At 33.1% G+C, this 16,984-nt stretch overlaps 3 non-coding genes across 3 annotated transcripts; all 3 read left to right on the plus strand.

Annotated features, from left to right (window-relative positions):
* Positions 1-13,977: 13,977 nt before the first annotated feature.
* On the plus strand, positions 13,978-14,059 carry TRNAS-AGA (transfer RNA serine (anticodon AGA)). Its single transcript has one exon. It is a non-coding gene; the product is annotated as a tRNA-Ser (tRNA).
* Positions 14,060-15,289: 1,230 nt separating this feature from the next.
* Positions 15,290-15,361, plus strand: TRNAA-UGC (transfer RNA alanine (anticodon UGC)). The gene has a single exon. It is a non-coding gene; the product is annotated as a tRNA-Ala (tRNA).
* A 1,450-nt stretch (positions 15,362-16,811) lies between these two features.
* TRNAA-UGC (transfer RNA alanine (anticodon UGC)) lies at positions 16,812-16,883 on the plus strand. The gene has a single exon. It is a non-coding gene; the product is annotated as a tRNA-Ala (tRNA).
* Positions 16,884-16,984: the final 101 nt, after the last annotated feature.

Genomic DNA, 16,984 nt, shown 5'->3' on the forward strand with positions numbered 1-16,984 from the left:
TTTAAAAAAATAACTGTCACAGAATGAGAGCCAATCGTAGTTTTAAATCTTGTAACGGTCATCTTGTCTTTAAAAAATGTCTACTAACTAGCATATTATTTTATCTGTACCGTTCAATCGTTGAGGAAAACCGATACTGATATGATATGACAGATCAAGGAGGCATGGGAGATGCAGGAGGTGGTGGGATTAAGACAGGAGTGGCGGGAAGTCTGGCCATTGCCGCGCCAGAAAGTCGAATTCTGATTGGCTGACACCTTCCTTGCCTGGATGCCTTACCTATTTCGGACTTCCGGTCCCCCTCCATGTTCCGCGAAGCCCATCGGCCGAGTTGTTGTTTTTGTTGCCAGTTCGACCAGGGCCAACCTATCGTGATGTAACCCAATGGGCTAACGGTCTCGACTGGTTTTGCCGTCGTAATCCCCTAATGAGCAACATAAGTAAACTCAGTGTGTTGATGAGATATAATCCCGTCTACCCTTATATAACAGTATTGTTGTCTGTAAATAAAGCTCGTAGTATTTTTTATACTTTTTTAAAGGATATATTGTCTTGATTAGGAATCAGTTATTGTGTGTTATACATTGCTGATATTCTTTAAGATGTATGTCCTATATTTGTTTTCTGGATATACAGATTTATACATGTTTCGTGTTATTGTTGTTTGCTTCGTCTCATTGTATTCAATGAAAATAAACATTAATATACAGGACTTCTTGCAATAGGTTCATTTCATAACCTTATTACAAAAAGAAAAAAAAACAATTTTTATTTCAGAACAGCAGTAACCCGCTAAACCGGCGTTAAACAGAAAACAGATGAATACTTAAATAAATGAAAAACTCTTATTTGCTATAAAGAGATAGAAAACAAATGTACTAAAAACTAGAAAGTCATCTATAATTTCTGCATAGACCGTAGTTGGCAGATCATTTGGAGTGTAATGGGTTTTCGAATGTGACTAAATAATACACTGAAAATTGAAATTAAATGCAAAATATAACTAAGAAATAAAAACTTCGCAAGTTGTAGCAACCTATCTATTATTATTACTTCATTGTTTGATTGCAAAAAATAATTTCTATCTAAGTTTATCTTATCCTTACTATCCTCAATAGTAGAAAAGAGATAATCTTTAAAAGAACATGTTTATTACAGCTTATAAATGTTTATTCTATTTATGTAGATATTTTAAGTAATCAATTAGGTTGGGCAATTGGTTAACCTATAATTCAAAGTGTATGAATGAGTTTTATTTTTTAATAAATTTGATTTGTTGTTTGAAAATCAAATTCACGGCAGAGGCCGTGTTTGAAATATACATGTTACAAAAAATAGTCCCTCACACCAAGTCTCATGAAATTTATATTATACCCGTTATGCACCATCCCCAAATTTTCTTCTACTTTGGGGTAAATCGGTCCAGTCGTTTTCAAAGTTAGGGTTTTTTTTTTCGTACCCTCCTGAAAAGATTTTAATTGGTATTTAGTACTTACATATAGGAGGTATGCTATGCTGGGCATGAAAGATCTCTTGGATTGCCTTTTGGCATTATAAGGCTAGATGAGGGGTCCAATGAAGGTTGGTTCTTGGTTGGCTTATTGGTGGATTATTGGAACGATGAGGGGCCGTTCCGCTGGTGGAATGGTGAAATTTTAGACCTCATACTTGAAGAGTCTAACGTGAAGAGAGTACTGCCACCTCCCAGGTCTTGGTGGAGGGCTGATCTCTCTGAAAAGTGGGTTGCAGCAGCCCTTCAGCCCATCAAAGAATTTGATGTGCCGTCGGTCTATATACTCCGGCACAGTAGGGAGTTGGAGCTCTTCACGTATAACTCTGTTTTTGGCCTTCTGGAGCGTGGTTCCCCGGGCGATCTTACGGAGGACTGATCCCTGGAAGCCCTGTAGTCTAGTTATTGTAGTTCTGTAGAGGTGTCTCATAAGTGGGGCGCCGTGGAGCAATGTAGGTCTTATAATGGATTTATAAATCTGCAGTTTAAGGCGTGCCGAGAGTTGAGGAGTTATGAGCAGTTGGTGCAGCCTATAGAATTTGAGACGGGCTATCTTGAGTCTCTCCTTTGCGTGATTGGAGAAATTAAGATGACGGTCTAGCGTCACGCCAAGGTATAGGATGGAATTGGAGATTTTTCGGCCCTGTTCATCCACTACAAATCTCTGGGGCGGGCAGCTCTTTTCCCTTTCTAAAATGACATGACTTTTGTGTCGGTCTTAGCAGGGTTCACCCTTATGCCACTCCAGAGCTTCTACTATGGTGGCAGAAGCTTACTGGGCAAGGGCAAGAGCCCATTTAGGCTTAGCGCTAGAGGCGTAGACCCCTATGTCATCAGCGTAGCCTGCAACCACTGTTTTCTCATGTTCCAGGGACACAATCGACACCGTGAAGATTTCAAAGAGCAACGGTCCCAGTACTGAGCCCTGAGGTACTCCACGGTTGGTGGGGGCTAGAGGTGAGAGGTTTTCACTAACTCGTTCTACGGACGTTCTCTCAGTAAGGTAGTTTCTATGCAGTCGGCAGAAAGTGGCAGGAAACTGATATTACTCTAGCCTATGGAGTAGGAGCGGGTGTTAGACGCTATCCAATGCCTGGCTGCAGTCTAGCGAAATAAAGGCCGTTGATCGATTTCTCCTCATCTGCTTGATGGTGAACGCCTGGAGCTTTGCGAGATGGTGATAGCATGAGACACTCCGTTGAAAACCCGTTTGTTCCGGTGGTATGACTTCCTCAGCTTATGCAATGGTCCAGGAGATGGTGGTGGACCAGCCTCTCAAAGATTTAGCTGTGTGGAAGGAGGCTGATCGGACGATAATGCTCCGGTAGGTCCCCTTTTTTCCCCGGCATAAGACGTGGCACCACTATTGCTTGCTTCCAGGCTGTGAGGAAGTACGATAGGCGTAAGCAGGAATTGGAGATGTTCAGGAGGAACGCCTTACCCTTCCTTGGTAGCATCTTCATCAGAACGTAACTGAAACTTTGTTACCTTTAGTGCGGCGTAGAGCAGATTCCAGCTGGCTATAGGTGGAGAAGATTGCCGCATCGTTGGGACGCTTGTCGCTTGGTCACGCGTGTTCGTACTAGCTTCCAAAATTGACGGTGGTCATCATGTGTTCTTCTCAACTGTTCGTGCCAGAGGGAGGTTTTCCAAGCACGCATGAGGTTCGCAATCTGGCGGGTCATCGCATTGATGAACAATTTTAATCTATGATCATGCGTCCTCATGTAGAAGTTGCGGAGGTTGTTGCGCTGATTAATGAGGGCAATAACATGGTTCGAGGGCTTCCTAATGTAACTGGGAACAGGCGCGAACTTCGGGATGGTCATGTCTTCTGCCTCCCGGATGGTCGATGTGAGAAGCTCCACTGCCTCGTCCACCTCATTTGGTGTACGATATGGAACTATCGTTGGTAGCGTTACTTCAATTCTTGACCTATATCCTTTTATGAAAAAAGTGCTTACTCGCTGGTAGTGCCTTCAAACGTGTAAGTCACTGCCCTGTGATCTGATGGGCCGTAGGGGAGTGCATTGCAATCCGTGACTATACGGGCGTTCCTGGTCAGGAGTAGGTCAATTGTAGAGGTTCATGTTGAGCTAGTCCCATGTCGGAATGTATGAACCCCTGGGTGGAAAAGGGCAAGCCTGGTCTTAGAGATGTATGTGCCCAGTGGATTGCTACTGCTACATAACCAGGCGGTGTGTCGGGTGTTGAGGTCTCCAAGTACAACATATCGACTCGTCGCTTGGGCATGTTGCAACAATAGTTTGATAGAGGTGAGCACAGCCCGTGGTCTTCTATAAACACAGCTAAATGTGTAGCGGTGCTTCAATCGTACGTCGACCGTGACTATGTGTGTACCGGTAGTAGCTACCACTGGGTTAGGGATAATCCTGGACGGGATATCCTTTCTGTCCAGGATCATGACACCTTTTCGGGCCCCGGGTGGACAGTCCTCTCGGTATGAGGTATACCTATTAAAATACATTCATGACAAAGCAGTGAGCTTCATATCCGTCAGAGCCACCACAGCAGGTCAAAGGTAGGGTGTGGCGAGAAAAACACGTATACGCTTGCGTCAGCTAAAATATTTAATGGGAATGGAAAACATTAATATGGAGTTTACTTGGTACGAACTCAATACAGGGAGATTTCTTCAAAATTGGGTTAACGGTTCTATTGATTAACTAAAAAAAATTACATCGAAGACGGACATACAGACGCGACAGACATCAATATTGTTCCTGGATGGCTTAAACGTAAAATTGGAGTGAAACTTTTGATTCTGAGCACATTATTGTTTTTCTTATCCTGCATAAATATAAATCTTCTTGACTTTTGCTAGTGACGAAGCGAAAATTAAAACAGATATTTAATTTGGCATTTCATAGAGAACAATAAATTTTAGATCTAAAATCAAAATTTCCGATATTTTTTGATCTTCCAGTAAAATTAAGATTAGAAGACAAATTTTATGTTAAATATTTTTATTATTTTTTCTTAACTAACTCTGTATTTTCCTCCAAGGTTGATCAAGCTTCTGATTGAAGAACAGAAACCGTATTAGCAGTCTACATAGATGAGCCAATATTAGCCCATCAGACGCTGATTGATATAATGGTCCTAACGACGTAACTAACATCATGTAAATGTGTTCTCTCAATGTGACTCCGCCCTTACCTTGTCTTTTCTTCTTTACATACTTTGGTAGGAGTGGATGTGGTTTGAACTAATTTTCGTCAGTTGTTGACTATTATGTTATATATTACGTCGTCGATTCAAAGTAGTGTGTCTCGAAATTCCTGAGAGTATTTTGCTTAAATTATAATTGCAAATTTAAGGAGACGAAAAAAAAAGTTATACCTTTTTTTTTTGAACTAATGAAGTCACAGTTACGTCTTAGGGAAGAGAAAACCAAGCTAAAATTCAACAAATTACAAGACAGCATAATCAATATGGTTTTTAATCTATTTTATTGAAGAATATCGATACAATCTGTTTCAAATTAAGGCCATTAATTTTCAAATATTCATTCATACAATATTTACAGAAATAGAAAAAAAACAGGGAAAAGGGAGACAACAATACTCACTGACAATACAATAATAAAATATATAATTAAAATAATACTATCATGATTTGTATAAATGAAATATAAATATTTATTAAATATGTAATAAAATAAAACTTATCAAATAATAATAAAGAAAAAGATGTACATGACAAATAAAATGACTTTTAATAACATTAAAAAAAAAAAAATAATACACATTCGTATTTATATACAATATTTAAATACTGCTACACCGTTTGGAAGGTAAAGCAGAGCTCCCAGAGATCCCAGCACTTTTCTTCCTACTGCGTCGCAGGTTTTCAGGGCCAGTGGAGATTTGGAGGAAATAGTTTCAGAAATTGGATTTACGAACAAGATATAAGGATTGTGAAAATGGGATTTGAGTTTGAAAAGCAAGGCGTCGTGCTAGACCCGGCGAAAGCTTGATCCTCAACCAAAATGGCACCTGTGAAATATTGCTTGCTTTCGATTGCAGAGGATATATGATCAATTACATAGAGACCTTGTTAAACTGTGGTGTGTCCTGAGCGGAATCCTAATGAAGGAATATTTTTGGTTTCGAGTATGGCAAGGAATCGTTAGAGTAGGATTTTTCAAACATTATTGAAAGGCTCAGGGAAAAGCTTATGATGAAGTATTATTGGGAGCTTTGTCTGGTTTAAGGGAAAGGATAATTAGAGAGTGTTTCCATATCGAAGGAAAGTGGGTTATGCGGAGGATGCAATTGTAAAAGTAGGTAAGGAATCCAAAAGCTTTTATAGTTGTCGAAAGATCTGGAAAGTGAGAAGATCGTTTCCAGGAGATTTTCTTAGTTCTAGTTTACTTGAAAATTTAACCTCCGAGGCATTAACAGCATTGAGATGTAGTGAAAGAGGAATGAGTAAAAAAAACTTTTTCTAGTCTTAGGTTTGACTGAAGAGGTCTATGGTGTTTCCAACTGCGGGACCTCGTATTAGTAGTTTCACCTCTATTCGGCATCGCCATGTAGAGATATCGCATTTCATATAATGTGGTGTAAGGTCTGCCTATTACTTCTTTTGGTATACGTTAAGTATACATTTACTTTTAGATGATCGAACGACGCGACGGCTGCCAGGAGGCAACTGAAAGTATTAATAAGGCTGGCTTCTAAAGTATATCTAGTCTATGATCTCTACCTCTAGTCTATTTGACTGGTAACAAGTTAGCAGTAGCGGTCTACTCCGTAATGTAATTTGATTGGAACTATTACAGTTTTTTGTCAGTTTAACCTAATTGTCTTCTGAGAATTTGGGAGTGTACTTTGAAAAACGAAAATTATAAGAAACGGAAGATGGGAAGATTGAGTTAAACAATAGATCTTACTTGAACGAGGTAAAATACAAGGTAAGCGGAAAGAATTGAGTCAGATTTCCAGAGGATAGAGGAATCTCATGGTGCACTAAAATAGTAGTGTACAAGAATATATTGTTCAAATATTGGCATGTACTATTGAACCTCCATTACGAAGCAGAAAAGTTCAAAAGCACGTTATATGAGGTGAATTTCGAGCAATACCAGAAGATACAATTTAAAAATATCTCGATAAGAACTTCCTTGCTTCTTCTTAGGCGCTAGAAACCACTATTGCGTAATGGATTCTAAAATAAGAATGACATCTTAGTTGTGTGCTACCGCTTTTGAGGTCCGCACGACTAGTTATTGTCCCGATATAATGTACTGTTGCATCTTGCCACCCCTCATTGTCTTATGCATTTCTTCTGAAAGGTTCTTCTTTGGAATCTATAGTACAGACGTTCTCAACAAGTACCCATCACAACCGACCAGCACGTCTATGAATATATTTACAATTTCAGGCTCATTGAATCAACAATAAATTTTCTGGGTCATTCTTCTCGCCTAGTTGTCGCTAACTTTACAATCGGCTCTCACATGAAACGGAGAGTTTATAGTTTTACAAACTCCTTTCGTAATTCCACTGTTTATCAATTTGAATTTCAAGGGCAGGTCTCAATGGAGTCTGAAGAAGTATTTTTAGATAGGTACTCAGTTAGTTTAACAAGTCTGCATGGATCTGAACTAAACCATTGTTCTTCTTAAAGCAGTCCTATTTATTTACTTAATATTTTTTTGGCACCAACAACAATATGAGTCATTATCCCCTTAATTTCCGAAACATCAAAGGATATACTTATAATTTAAGACTTTTAGGCTATCCTTGACCACACTTAACGGAAAGCAAGGATCTACTATTCATGACTATTGAAATGTGAAACTATTGGAACATGGGAATAGTTAAATTTGATAAAATTTTATGCTAGAGCTCAGAATGATAGATAAACTCAAAAAGTTTATCCACAGTTTGTTTGTTATTCTGCAAGATGGAATGGAGATCCTCTGGTATATAGTATAAAGATTTAAGGAAGTTATATGCTCGGCATTCAGTCAAAATGTGTTTAACAGTAATGCCTGTTCAGTTGCGGAACGTAATCCTGCCTACCATACTAAGCAGTCCTAAAAATTTGATTACGATTGCGTTTGGGAGATGCGATACCATAAATCTCAAATGTGTTGTGTACATAAAATATAGATGTATATATCATGGTTGCTTTTATATTGCTACTACCTCTTGAAATTAAATTTGCAGATTGTATCAGATTTTCAGGATTAGTGACTGTTTTAATTTTACGAATTTTTCCTCTTGATCATCATTCCTGACGAAGTAAAAATTAACAGTACTCAATAATAGTTATTTTTTATGTCAGAACGGACCCATATTGTTATAATGTTATTGTTCGCTTTCATATTTCACTGTATATTAATTTTTATCGAGCTATAATTTTAGTAAAATGTCAAGGCGCTTCATATAGAGGATATTCGCCTCTATAAGGTCTTCTAAATGATATTTCAAGGAGGAGACTGCCGTCGCAGGACCGTTCTCAATGCCACCAGCCGGTGGTGGCGGTTCATTAGGGATTCTACGACACTTACTTTATTTTTTTCTCTCCCGTTCTCTTCTGTTCATCGTGTTAATATCCTCCATAATAGTGTCAGCAATAAAGAAAGATGTATAATGCGCCGAGAGCAGTAACAATATTCCTTTAGGACATCACTGACTTACTGATTACTCCTTTATGCCTTGATAAAACTCTCAGAGAACATCTTTAGACTGCGCACTTCATCCCGACTCAGGTCCCGCCAGTATCCCGCTGTGTTCGCCGACAGTTATTCCCCGGCTCTGCTCCGACTTATCGTGGAGCGACGTGCCTAGATGAGAACCACCAACTTAAGAGGGCAGGTAATAAGTTCTGGGAAAGGGAAAAGTTTCTTACCTAGAATCGCGATTTACAAGTATGCTCACGTACTGAGAACGGAAATGTATGCCCCTTCAGCCTACCGTTTTAGCATTCATAATAATCCTGTGTCTGATTTATATCATATTTTAACAAATATAATAGTATGTCTTCAACGTCTTATGCATCCATAATAAACTTTCTATAATAGTTAATTTAAAAAATAAATATTTAAAATTATATCTATACACTGAAAAAATACCAGATTTTACCATATATAAATCTCTCAGTTTTAAACTATACACGTTCTATATCTCCATATTATACTTTAGTAAAGAAATTTAGACTTTTTCAGTTGTAAATTTGCTATACATAAACATTTCATAAAAAAAAAAAAAAAAAATCGTGGGTCTTAGAAATATATTGCATTTAAATATTGATTCATAGGTTTAATAGATTATTAAAATTAATTTAATATAAATATTAAATGGATTTTAGTGACTATTCAAACAAGAAATATTTTATTTAAGATGAAAATAATTAAATAAGAAATAATATAGGACAGAATAAAGTGCATCTCTAAAATGTAATAGGTTTCTTTTAGAAAAGAGAAAGAGGGCTAGTTTTCATTAAAAGTTAAATAAAAATCAATTTATTAACAAATATTAAAAAATGTATAGTAGCACATTCGTTTTTGTTAAAATTGGGAACAAATCGAAACCATTCATTATGTTATAATTTTCTGAAAGATGCCTTCTCTTTACTATCATACTTCGATTTTAAAATTTCGAGTATTATCATTATGTTCCAGTCCTTGAATTTAGAGCAGAAAACAGATTCGTGATGGACAGGACCGTGACGAAATATGGTATATTCTCAAATAACCTGCCTTGATGAAAAACTTCCTCAATAGTTTTTTTTAGAAATGGAAACTACTCCACGGATTGTAAAAGTATAAATAAATAAGAAAACAATTAGCTTGCTAGCCGACGTTTGCACTCTGAAAACCTAAAAAATATGAAAATTCTAAAACAATTCATCTTATCATCTTTTATAAATTTTTGATAAGAATGATAAGATTTGAAAATTGTGTCTGTGATCCATCAGTACTGGCCCATCTTTGGTTTTGCATTCATTCTGACTGATCGTTAAGGATATATGATTTTGTAGGTAAATTAAAAAGTTTGTATGTCCTATGTAAAGTTCGTAGAATAAAAATCAAATCTGTGTGGTTAGAATTGGAATCGTCAGTGTAAACTCAGTCTGTAGTGAGTGAAAATATTACAGTTTAAGTGGGTTAACATTTATTGGTAAATGTTAGTTTCAGCTTCCAGTAGACCACAAATTACTATTTTACAAAACAGTTATTCATCATACTTGGGCTAGAACTTTAGGGGACAGCTAAAAACTCGTAACATCAAACGCTTTCAATCCTTTCAGTCCAAAGTCCTTCGAACAATGCTCCTATTTATGAAACCAACAATACCTACACCATGACCTTAATATCCCATTTGTATCAGACCTTAATTCACCACATTGCAGGAAGAACCCTGTTATCACCCTAATTTCCTAGCACAATCCCTGTCCAGTATTACCCATCCCTAAAATCCTTTCCGAAGGTTAAAACGACAGATAAGCCCAGAGACTTATTGTAAATAATTATTTTGTAGTACTGGCTTTTAATGCCAGTGATGTGGTTGAGAGAGGTGTCAGGAAGTCCTGCTCTTTCATCCACAAGTGGGGAAAATGTTGGATTCGGAGTTCCCTCGGCTGAATATAAATAGCTGATAGTAAGTAGCTGAATGATTGAATGAAAGCTGAATGAAAATTTTATTTTACTTTAAGTTTAATTTTATTTTTTATTTATTATTATGATTATTATTTTATTTTATTTTACTTCTTTTTTTTTCATCAATTAATTTATGTCTTTGTAAATATGGTATAAATGAGCTCCATGATCCCTGTTCCCATTGTCTACAAATATAAGATAGAATGTAATATTATGCAACAAAAAATAAAATAAAATAAATGTTAGTTTAGAATTTACACCCTACACCGGAGATCGCTGTGACTGTAGACCTAAGGTTCTTTAATCCAACATATATTTTAATGATCCATGTATTTCTCAAACAATGGACTGAATAAGTTCATGTAAGTTGACTGGCCTTTTGAAAATTGAAGTGGCTGAGTAACTTATTTAAAATAAAATAATTAGTCAATGAACCTGTGCATTAAAAATGAACGCGACATTTTATCAGTGAAAGGCATTAAATTATTTTAATTATAGGAGTTGAAAGGGTTATCGCCAGGGGTTATTGTCCAGCGAGGCGCTGGAGCTGAAATAAAACAGTTGACTGCAATCAATCGAGTCGTAAATAAATCGATAACCTCTAGACATTTACTAACAAAAGGGTCCCCTGTATAATTAAAACGGACATTGATTTGAAACAGAAGTCATACTTGTTCTGACGTTTTTTGGTCCCTTATCACTCCCGGCTGATAATGCGATCTAAATGTATTCTCCCTAATATATAGTGTCAGCTAATTTATTTTATTAAACTGATATGAGAGGTCAGAAAATAGAAGACATTTAGATAACCTCGGTAATAACCCTTTCTATTTATCAACATGACGTCGTACAGTTGACCATTTAAATATTTATCGTGATTTCTACAGTCACAGTTTTGAACTTCTTTTTTTTCGAACACAGAATCAGAAAAAAAATTATTAATAAATACTATCCCACAGAATTAAAATAAAAAAAAATCGAAATACCTGATAATTTTCAAACGAATAAGTTACATGAATTCAGATTAATACATGAATAAACTTATGAATAACTTTTTTTAGTTCTTAAACTTAGTTTTAATAGAAAAGTTTTCATAATTTCTTTTTTACTTTACCAATTATCTGACAGTTGTTTAATTATAATTATTGTTAAAAGAATGAATATTAAAAAAAAATTCTATTATAAACCTTCAATGGTATATTATATTCAAGATTTGTTTCTATATTTTTACATTCAGAGCATGGTATATCGCTTTTTTTTCTTTCTCTTCCATCTTGTTTTCTCTATAAAAGTACTTTTTTAATTCTCTCTATTCCCCTCTTATTTATCTCGTATAACTCTTTTCCAGGTGCTCAACACAAATACTGAATTTACTATACAAAGTTTATTTAAATTTATGAACTTTACAAGAACTGGACAGACATAAAAATAACATAATAAAAAACGAAGTTAATAGAGATTCATAAATAATTATCCTGCCAGCCATTGTTCGTGTATTTGAAATCAGTCAGGCAATTGCATGAATTATTTATTAAAAAAAAATAGTGAAATATTCTTATTTCTTTAGGTTCATATTTCCAGAATTATGGTCACTGAACTATTATGAATTCTATTTTGTAATGGGAGTGTTAAATGAAGGTATTTAGGAAGTTTTTTATAAGGAATATTTTAATTTTTAAAAATATAATGACATTCTTTTATCCAAAAAAATTTGAATTTTTTTTCAACTATGTTTAACGTTCATGGTTTGTTTTATCTCTAGTTTTTTTTTTGTACATTTCTACAGATCAGTGTGATGCTATTGAAAAATAAAACATTTATACAGAATATTTTAGAAAATATATTTAAAACTATGATGATTCCTAAAAAAAATTGGCTTAATTTTAGTGAGAAGAGAAAATATATGTAACCTGACAAATTCCTTTTTTTTTTTTTTTTTTTTTTTTTTTTTTTTTTTTTTTTTTCAAACAGGAGATGTTGCTACGAGCATGCTTCTAACAGCCATTATGAAATTTGTGGTGAATTCAAAGGTACTTAAATATAATTATATATATAATAAATATTTTTTAAAAAACGGAGCTGTATGTATTAATTTAACCTGATAAATATTTACTTGTCATTTAATTCTATGATGTATTTAAATTCTTTCATTATGCTCGTCTGATTTCAAACTTTGTCCTAATACTGCCTGCTATAAATGGAAATGCTGACGACATGAGCGTGTTGCGGTTGGAATAATAATTAATTATTAACGATTCTATACCGGTCCTGGAGTAGTACTATTTGTACATCTAAGGAAAACAATTGTGGTGGTAGGACATTTGAGATTTTATGGGGCTGATAACCTTTTCCATTTTAATATTTTAAGACCCAAATACACGTATAAATACATAAATATTTAGATGAATCAATATTGATTTTTATAATGAAAAAAATTCAATTTGAGATCATTTATTCATTTTATTATTATTTTTTTTTTTTATTTCCTAAAGTTTATATTTATTAGAATTTGGCATGAAGAGAGTGAGTATTGTTCATATGCCTCTCTAGGTTTTGTTATAAAACCACATAAGGTTTAAAGAAAAAAAATAAATTCGATGCAAATCTATGAAGTCATTTTAATTTAAATTATACTGTAAGTTCATAAAAATTATGATTATAAAAAAAATCAAGATATATCCAGGGAGGGCAGGAATCCTTCCTCTCTCCCTAGCAATAATATCGAAATAAATGTTGATATAATTTGTATCCAACATTTTTAATTACGGGTTGGAGTATTTTTTTTTTTTTTTAATTTAAATACAATTATATCCCAAATTCATCGACAATTTTATAACATTATAAAAAAAAAACAAAAAAATGGTATCTATAATATTGAAAGGACATTTGAGGAGTTGAGAAGTTATAAAAAGGACAGGAACAAAGGAATTAGTTTGAGATGACCTGGCATGACAACTAAGTAAGATCTAGAAGTTTTAAAACTATTCGTAATTTTACTACCTAAGTTAGTTGAGGATGTACAGTTATTTCATTTCAATAATTAAAACAAAATTAAGATGCTTATTTCTATTTCAAATTTATGGAAAAATTACTTAATGTATCTTAACATACCGATAAAAAAACAAAACAATAAATTATTAATATTGAGTTGAAAACTGTCTTTATTATTAAATATATATTTTTATATGAAATCATAATTGATCAAGGAATTATTTTATCAAAATTCAATTTATTTACTTTTGAAATGATACCAATTTAAAATTATTTTGGTTGCTTATCATGTAGATAAGTTAAATTTGTATTGAAAATGTTGATTTATTTTATTGAGTTGTATTTGTCATAGGAATATTTAAAATTTGGAATTAATTGAATAGGTTTTAGATGTAGCATTTGAATTTTTCAAAAAAAACTTTTACTTTTCAGAAGCAGCAGATGTATTAACTTTTGATAGAAAGCTTCGCAAATAGATCTATTTATTCATACATTTATTATTATATTTATAATTAAACTTTCCAATTTGTTATATAAAAACTTCTATAAGTGAAATTAGTTGTCTATAAGCTCAATTAGTAATTTTTATCTGAATATATTTTAGCTTAGGAAAAAAAATCGATGCCTTACTTCTCAGTATAGCTAAGTTCATTTCCTAAACTTTAGCAAAATACAATTAAATGTTCTCTATTTCAGGAATATTACTACTTATCAATTTTTCTAAAAGAGAGAACCCTTTATTTTATTTTTTTCCAAAGTTAGTAGAAATGTACTTAGTTATACTGTGAAGTAAGCCACAGATATGATCTGTGTGGATTAATCTAAAGTATATGCTCAGCTAGCAGTCGTGGCCGAGTGGTTAAGGCGTCTGACTAGAAATCAGATTCCCTCTGGGAGCGTAGGTTCGAGTCCTACCGACTGCGAAACTTTTTTTTCTTTACTTCATTTCAAATAATTTATAGTGAGTGAATGTTAAATTGTTATTTTATCGTCTTCATTATTGTTTACTTTAGCTATACGTCGTAATATTTGATTATGATCAGTTGGTCCAAATAATATACTAAAAAGAAGGAAATACTTGATTAGTTTATTTCTTCTCCTATATTGAAAAATTGTTATTACAAAACCTATTACCAATAAAAATTAACTTCATTGATTATCTGAAAATAGTAAATGAATCAAGTGCTATATCTATTTAATGTTTTCTAGAAACTCATTTCTTCTACTCACTTTAGGTAATTCATGGATATTATTTTTTTATTTATTAATTTCTATTAATTTAATTATTTATTAATTTCTAATTTGGAACGAGATAAAATTGTGTTCTTAGAACAGTAATAAACTTTATAGGTTCTTCAAAATTTAGAACTTAACTAACTTAATTAAATAATTAATCAATTAAATAAATAAGAATAGAAAAAAGGTGAAATATGAGAAAATTTCTACCTATAGTCCATTCTGTTTTTAATTTTTATATTTCTCTGGAAATATTGTTAATTATTAATTTTTTTTTAAGTAAATATTTATCAACCCTTATCACTTGCTAGCTTTTTATACGTGATTCTTACTTGATCGTAGCAGGTTCTGGTAAACCTCTAAAATAAATTTACTCAAGAACTTGAAATGTTATCAGGCCAGGGCCCAAAAAATAATTCCCCCGGACTAATAAAACAAAGTCGCACAATGCTGCTAAATTATGTCCATCACAGGCCTCAAAAAATAAATATGTCATGGACACCAAATAGAAATTCAAAATCTAAGAAAATATAATAAGTTATTAGTAATGGAAAAGGTTTCTAAGGATTAACTAAAAAAAAAAAAAAAATTATGGAACTAGTGTGACACTGGACCAGCACTCTACATACAACGTAAAACCCATTTCATCCGAAACTCCGATCCCAGTCTATTATTCGCTAAGGTGAAATATAATCGCTTTGGCAGCACTGCTTTTTAGACAATACTGTTCAGAATTTCATGTAGTGCGAGTTTCGTCTCGTCACCTCCCACGAGACCTACTACCACAGCGACAAATTGTCAAGTGAGAGGTGACTTACGGCCGATAAGGATTAAATAATTCCATTATAATTCATTTGGAATAAATTTTTGAATAATCTATATAAATTGCAAGTAAGGTTACCGCCCAATTCCGTCAAGGGGATGTAGCTCAGTGGTAGAGCGTTCGCTTTGCATGTGAAAGGCCCCGGGTTCGATCCCCGGCATCTCCATGATTTTTGTTTCCATTAAAATTTTTTTAAGTTTTTCAATAAAATCTATGCTCAAATGGCAAAATGTTTTTCAAAAAACTGATTTTTCGCATTCTAGAGTCTCCTTTGTTGGTGTTAGGTAGCAAATATTTTATATTTTAAAATTATATTCTGTCATTATGTATATACAGAGATTGAATAGCGCTGGTCAAGAAGAAAAAATTGATTTCAACTATTTGTTTCTTGCCGACGTTTCGACCCCTAATGTAGGTCTTGAAGGGCTGATGTAGTACTGGGAGGAGAAGTTGTAAGCAAAGACCAAAGAGTTGACAAACTCAACATTAATTATTAAAACAATAACATTTTTTTCATTAAATTTATTATAAAATAATGCTAGCGAATCGTGACAGTTACAATAAAATCTTATAATTGCATGCTGGCATCTTTTTTTTTTAATATTTACAATCTTGAAGAGATGTAAAAGCGAGTTTTACCATTTTTATTCTGACCGCAGAAATTCAAAGTTAATATTTGATAATTTTATTTTTAAGTAACACATTAATTGTTAACATAAATTCACATTTACCAAGTAATTTAATTTATTATCGAATAAATATATACTTTATCAATAATTCTATTGGATATTTAACTTCTTTTTTTTTTTGTTAACGTCATATACCACGTTTATATTTTGTGAAAATAAAGATGAATAATTTATATTTATATACAAAATCTTTATTCTTATTGAATTGTGATATTGTGTGAATATTTTCTTCTTTTTTTTTATTATTGCTTAATTTTTATAGTTTTAAATGAGTAGAAAGGATTGATGTACAATTAAGTGTCATGTGATGTGTTGATATACTCCTGAATTAAATTTTAATTCATAGATCATCAATTACAACCAATATTTACTTAGATTATATTATATACGCTAAACTGATGATGCATGACAATTTGTACATATATTATGATTAATTAATTAATTGGTGGCTAGGTAAGGCGAGGTAATTAACTTGAAAAAATTAAACTGATTACTCAGGTTTAAGATGTTCATTGATTGGTAGTTTGTAATGCTTATTAATTATACTACTGAAGATGCGGAAAAAACCTCAAAACATTGAATGGGAATATATTCATAAATAAAAGTAGTATATAAAAGTAAGGAAAAGTTTCATTTACAACAAAGCTATAAATTATTTCAGAAATTTTAAACTAATGTTAAAATGCTTGTTAATTTTGTTACCTGAGAAACGCTGAAAGCTCTTTTTGATACATATTTTGTGATTTATTAATTTATTTTTTAAATTAAGCTTTTAGAAATATTTGAAAAGTTTAAAATAAGGAAGTATTCATAAACTAACAAGCTATTCTGTATTTTATGATATGAAAATATATGGTAAAAATGTTCCCCAAATCTCACACTAATTATAAACTATACTGTTGTGCGATATCTCTTTAATTTTTTATCGGGGATGTAGCTCAGTGGTAGAGCGTTCGCTTTGCATGTGAAAGGCCCCGGGTTCGATCCCCGGCATCTCCAGTTACTTTTTGCGCCTTTTTCAAAAAATTAACTTGTGTGGTATTGTAATCGAAAATTAATACATCGAATCTATTACGTTCAAATAATCTCAAAAGAGAATA

This window comes from Halyomorpha halys, unplaced genomic scaffold, assembly GCF_000696795.3.
Source record: "Halyomorpha halys isolate HHAL.00 unplaced genomic scaffold, Hhal_1.1 Scaffold1012.1, whole genome shotgun sequence".
Classification (NCBI taxonomy): Eukaryota; Metazoa; Arthropoda; class Insecta; order Hemiptera; family Pentatomidae; genus Halyomorpha; species Halyomorpha halys.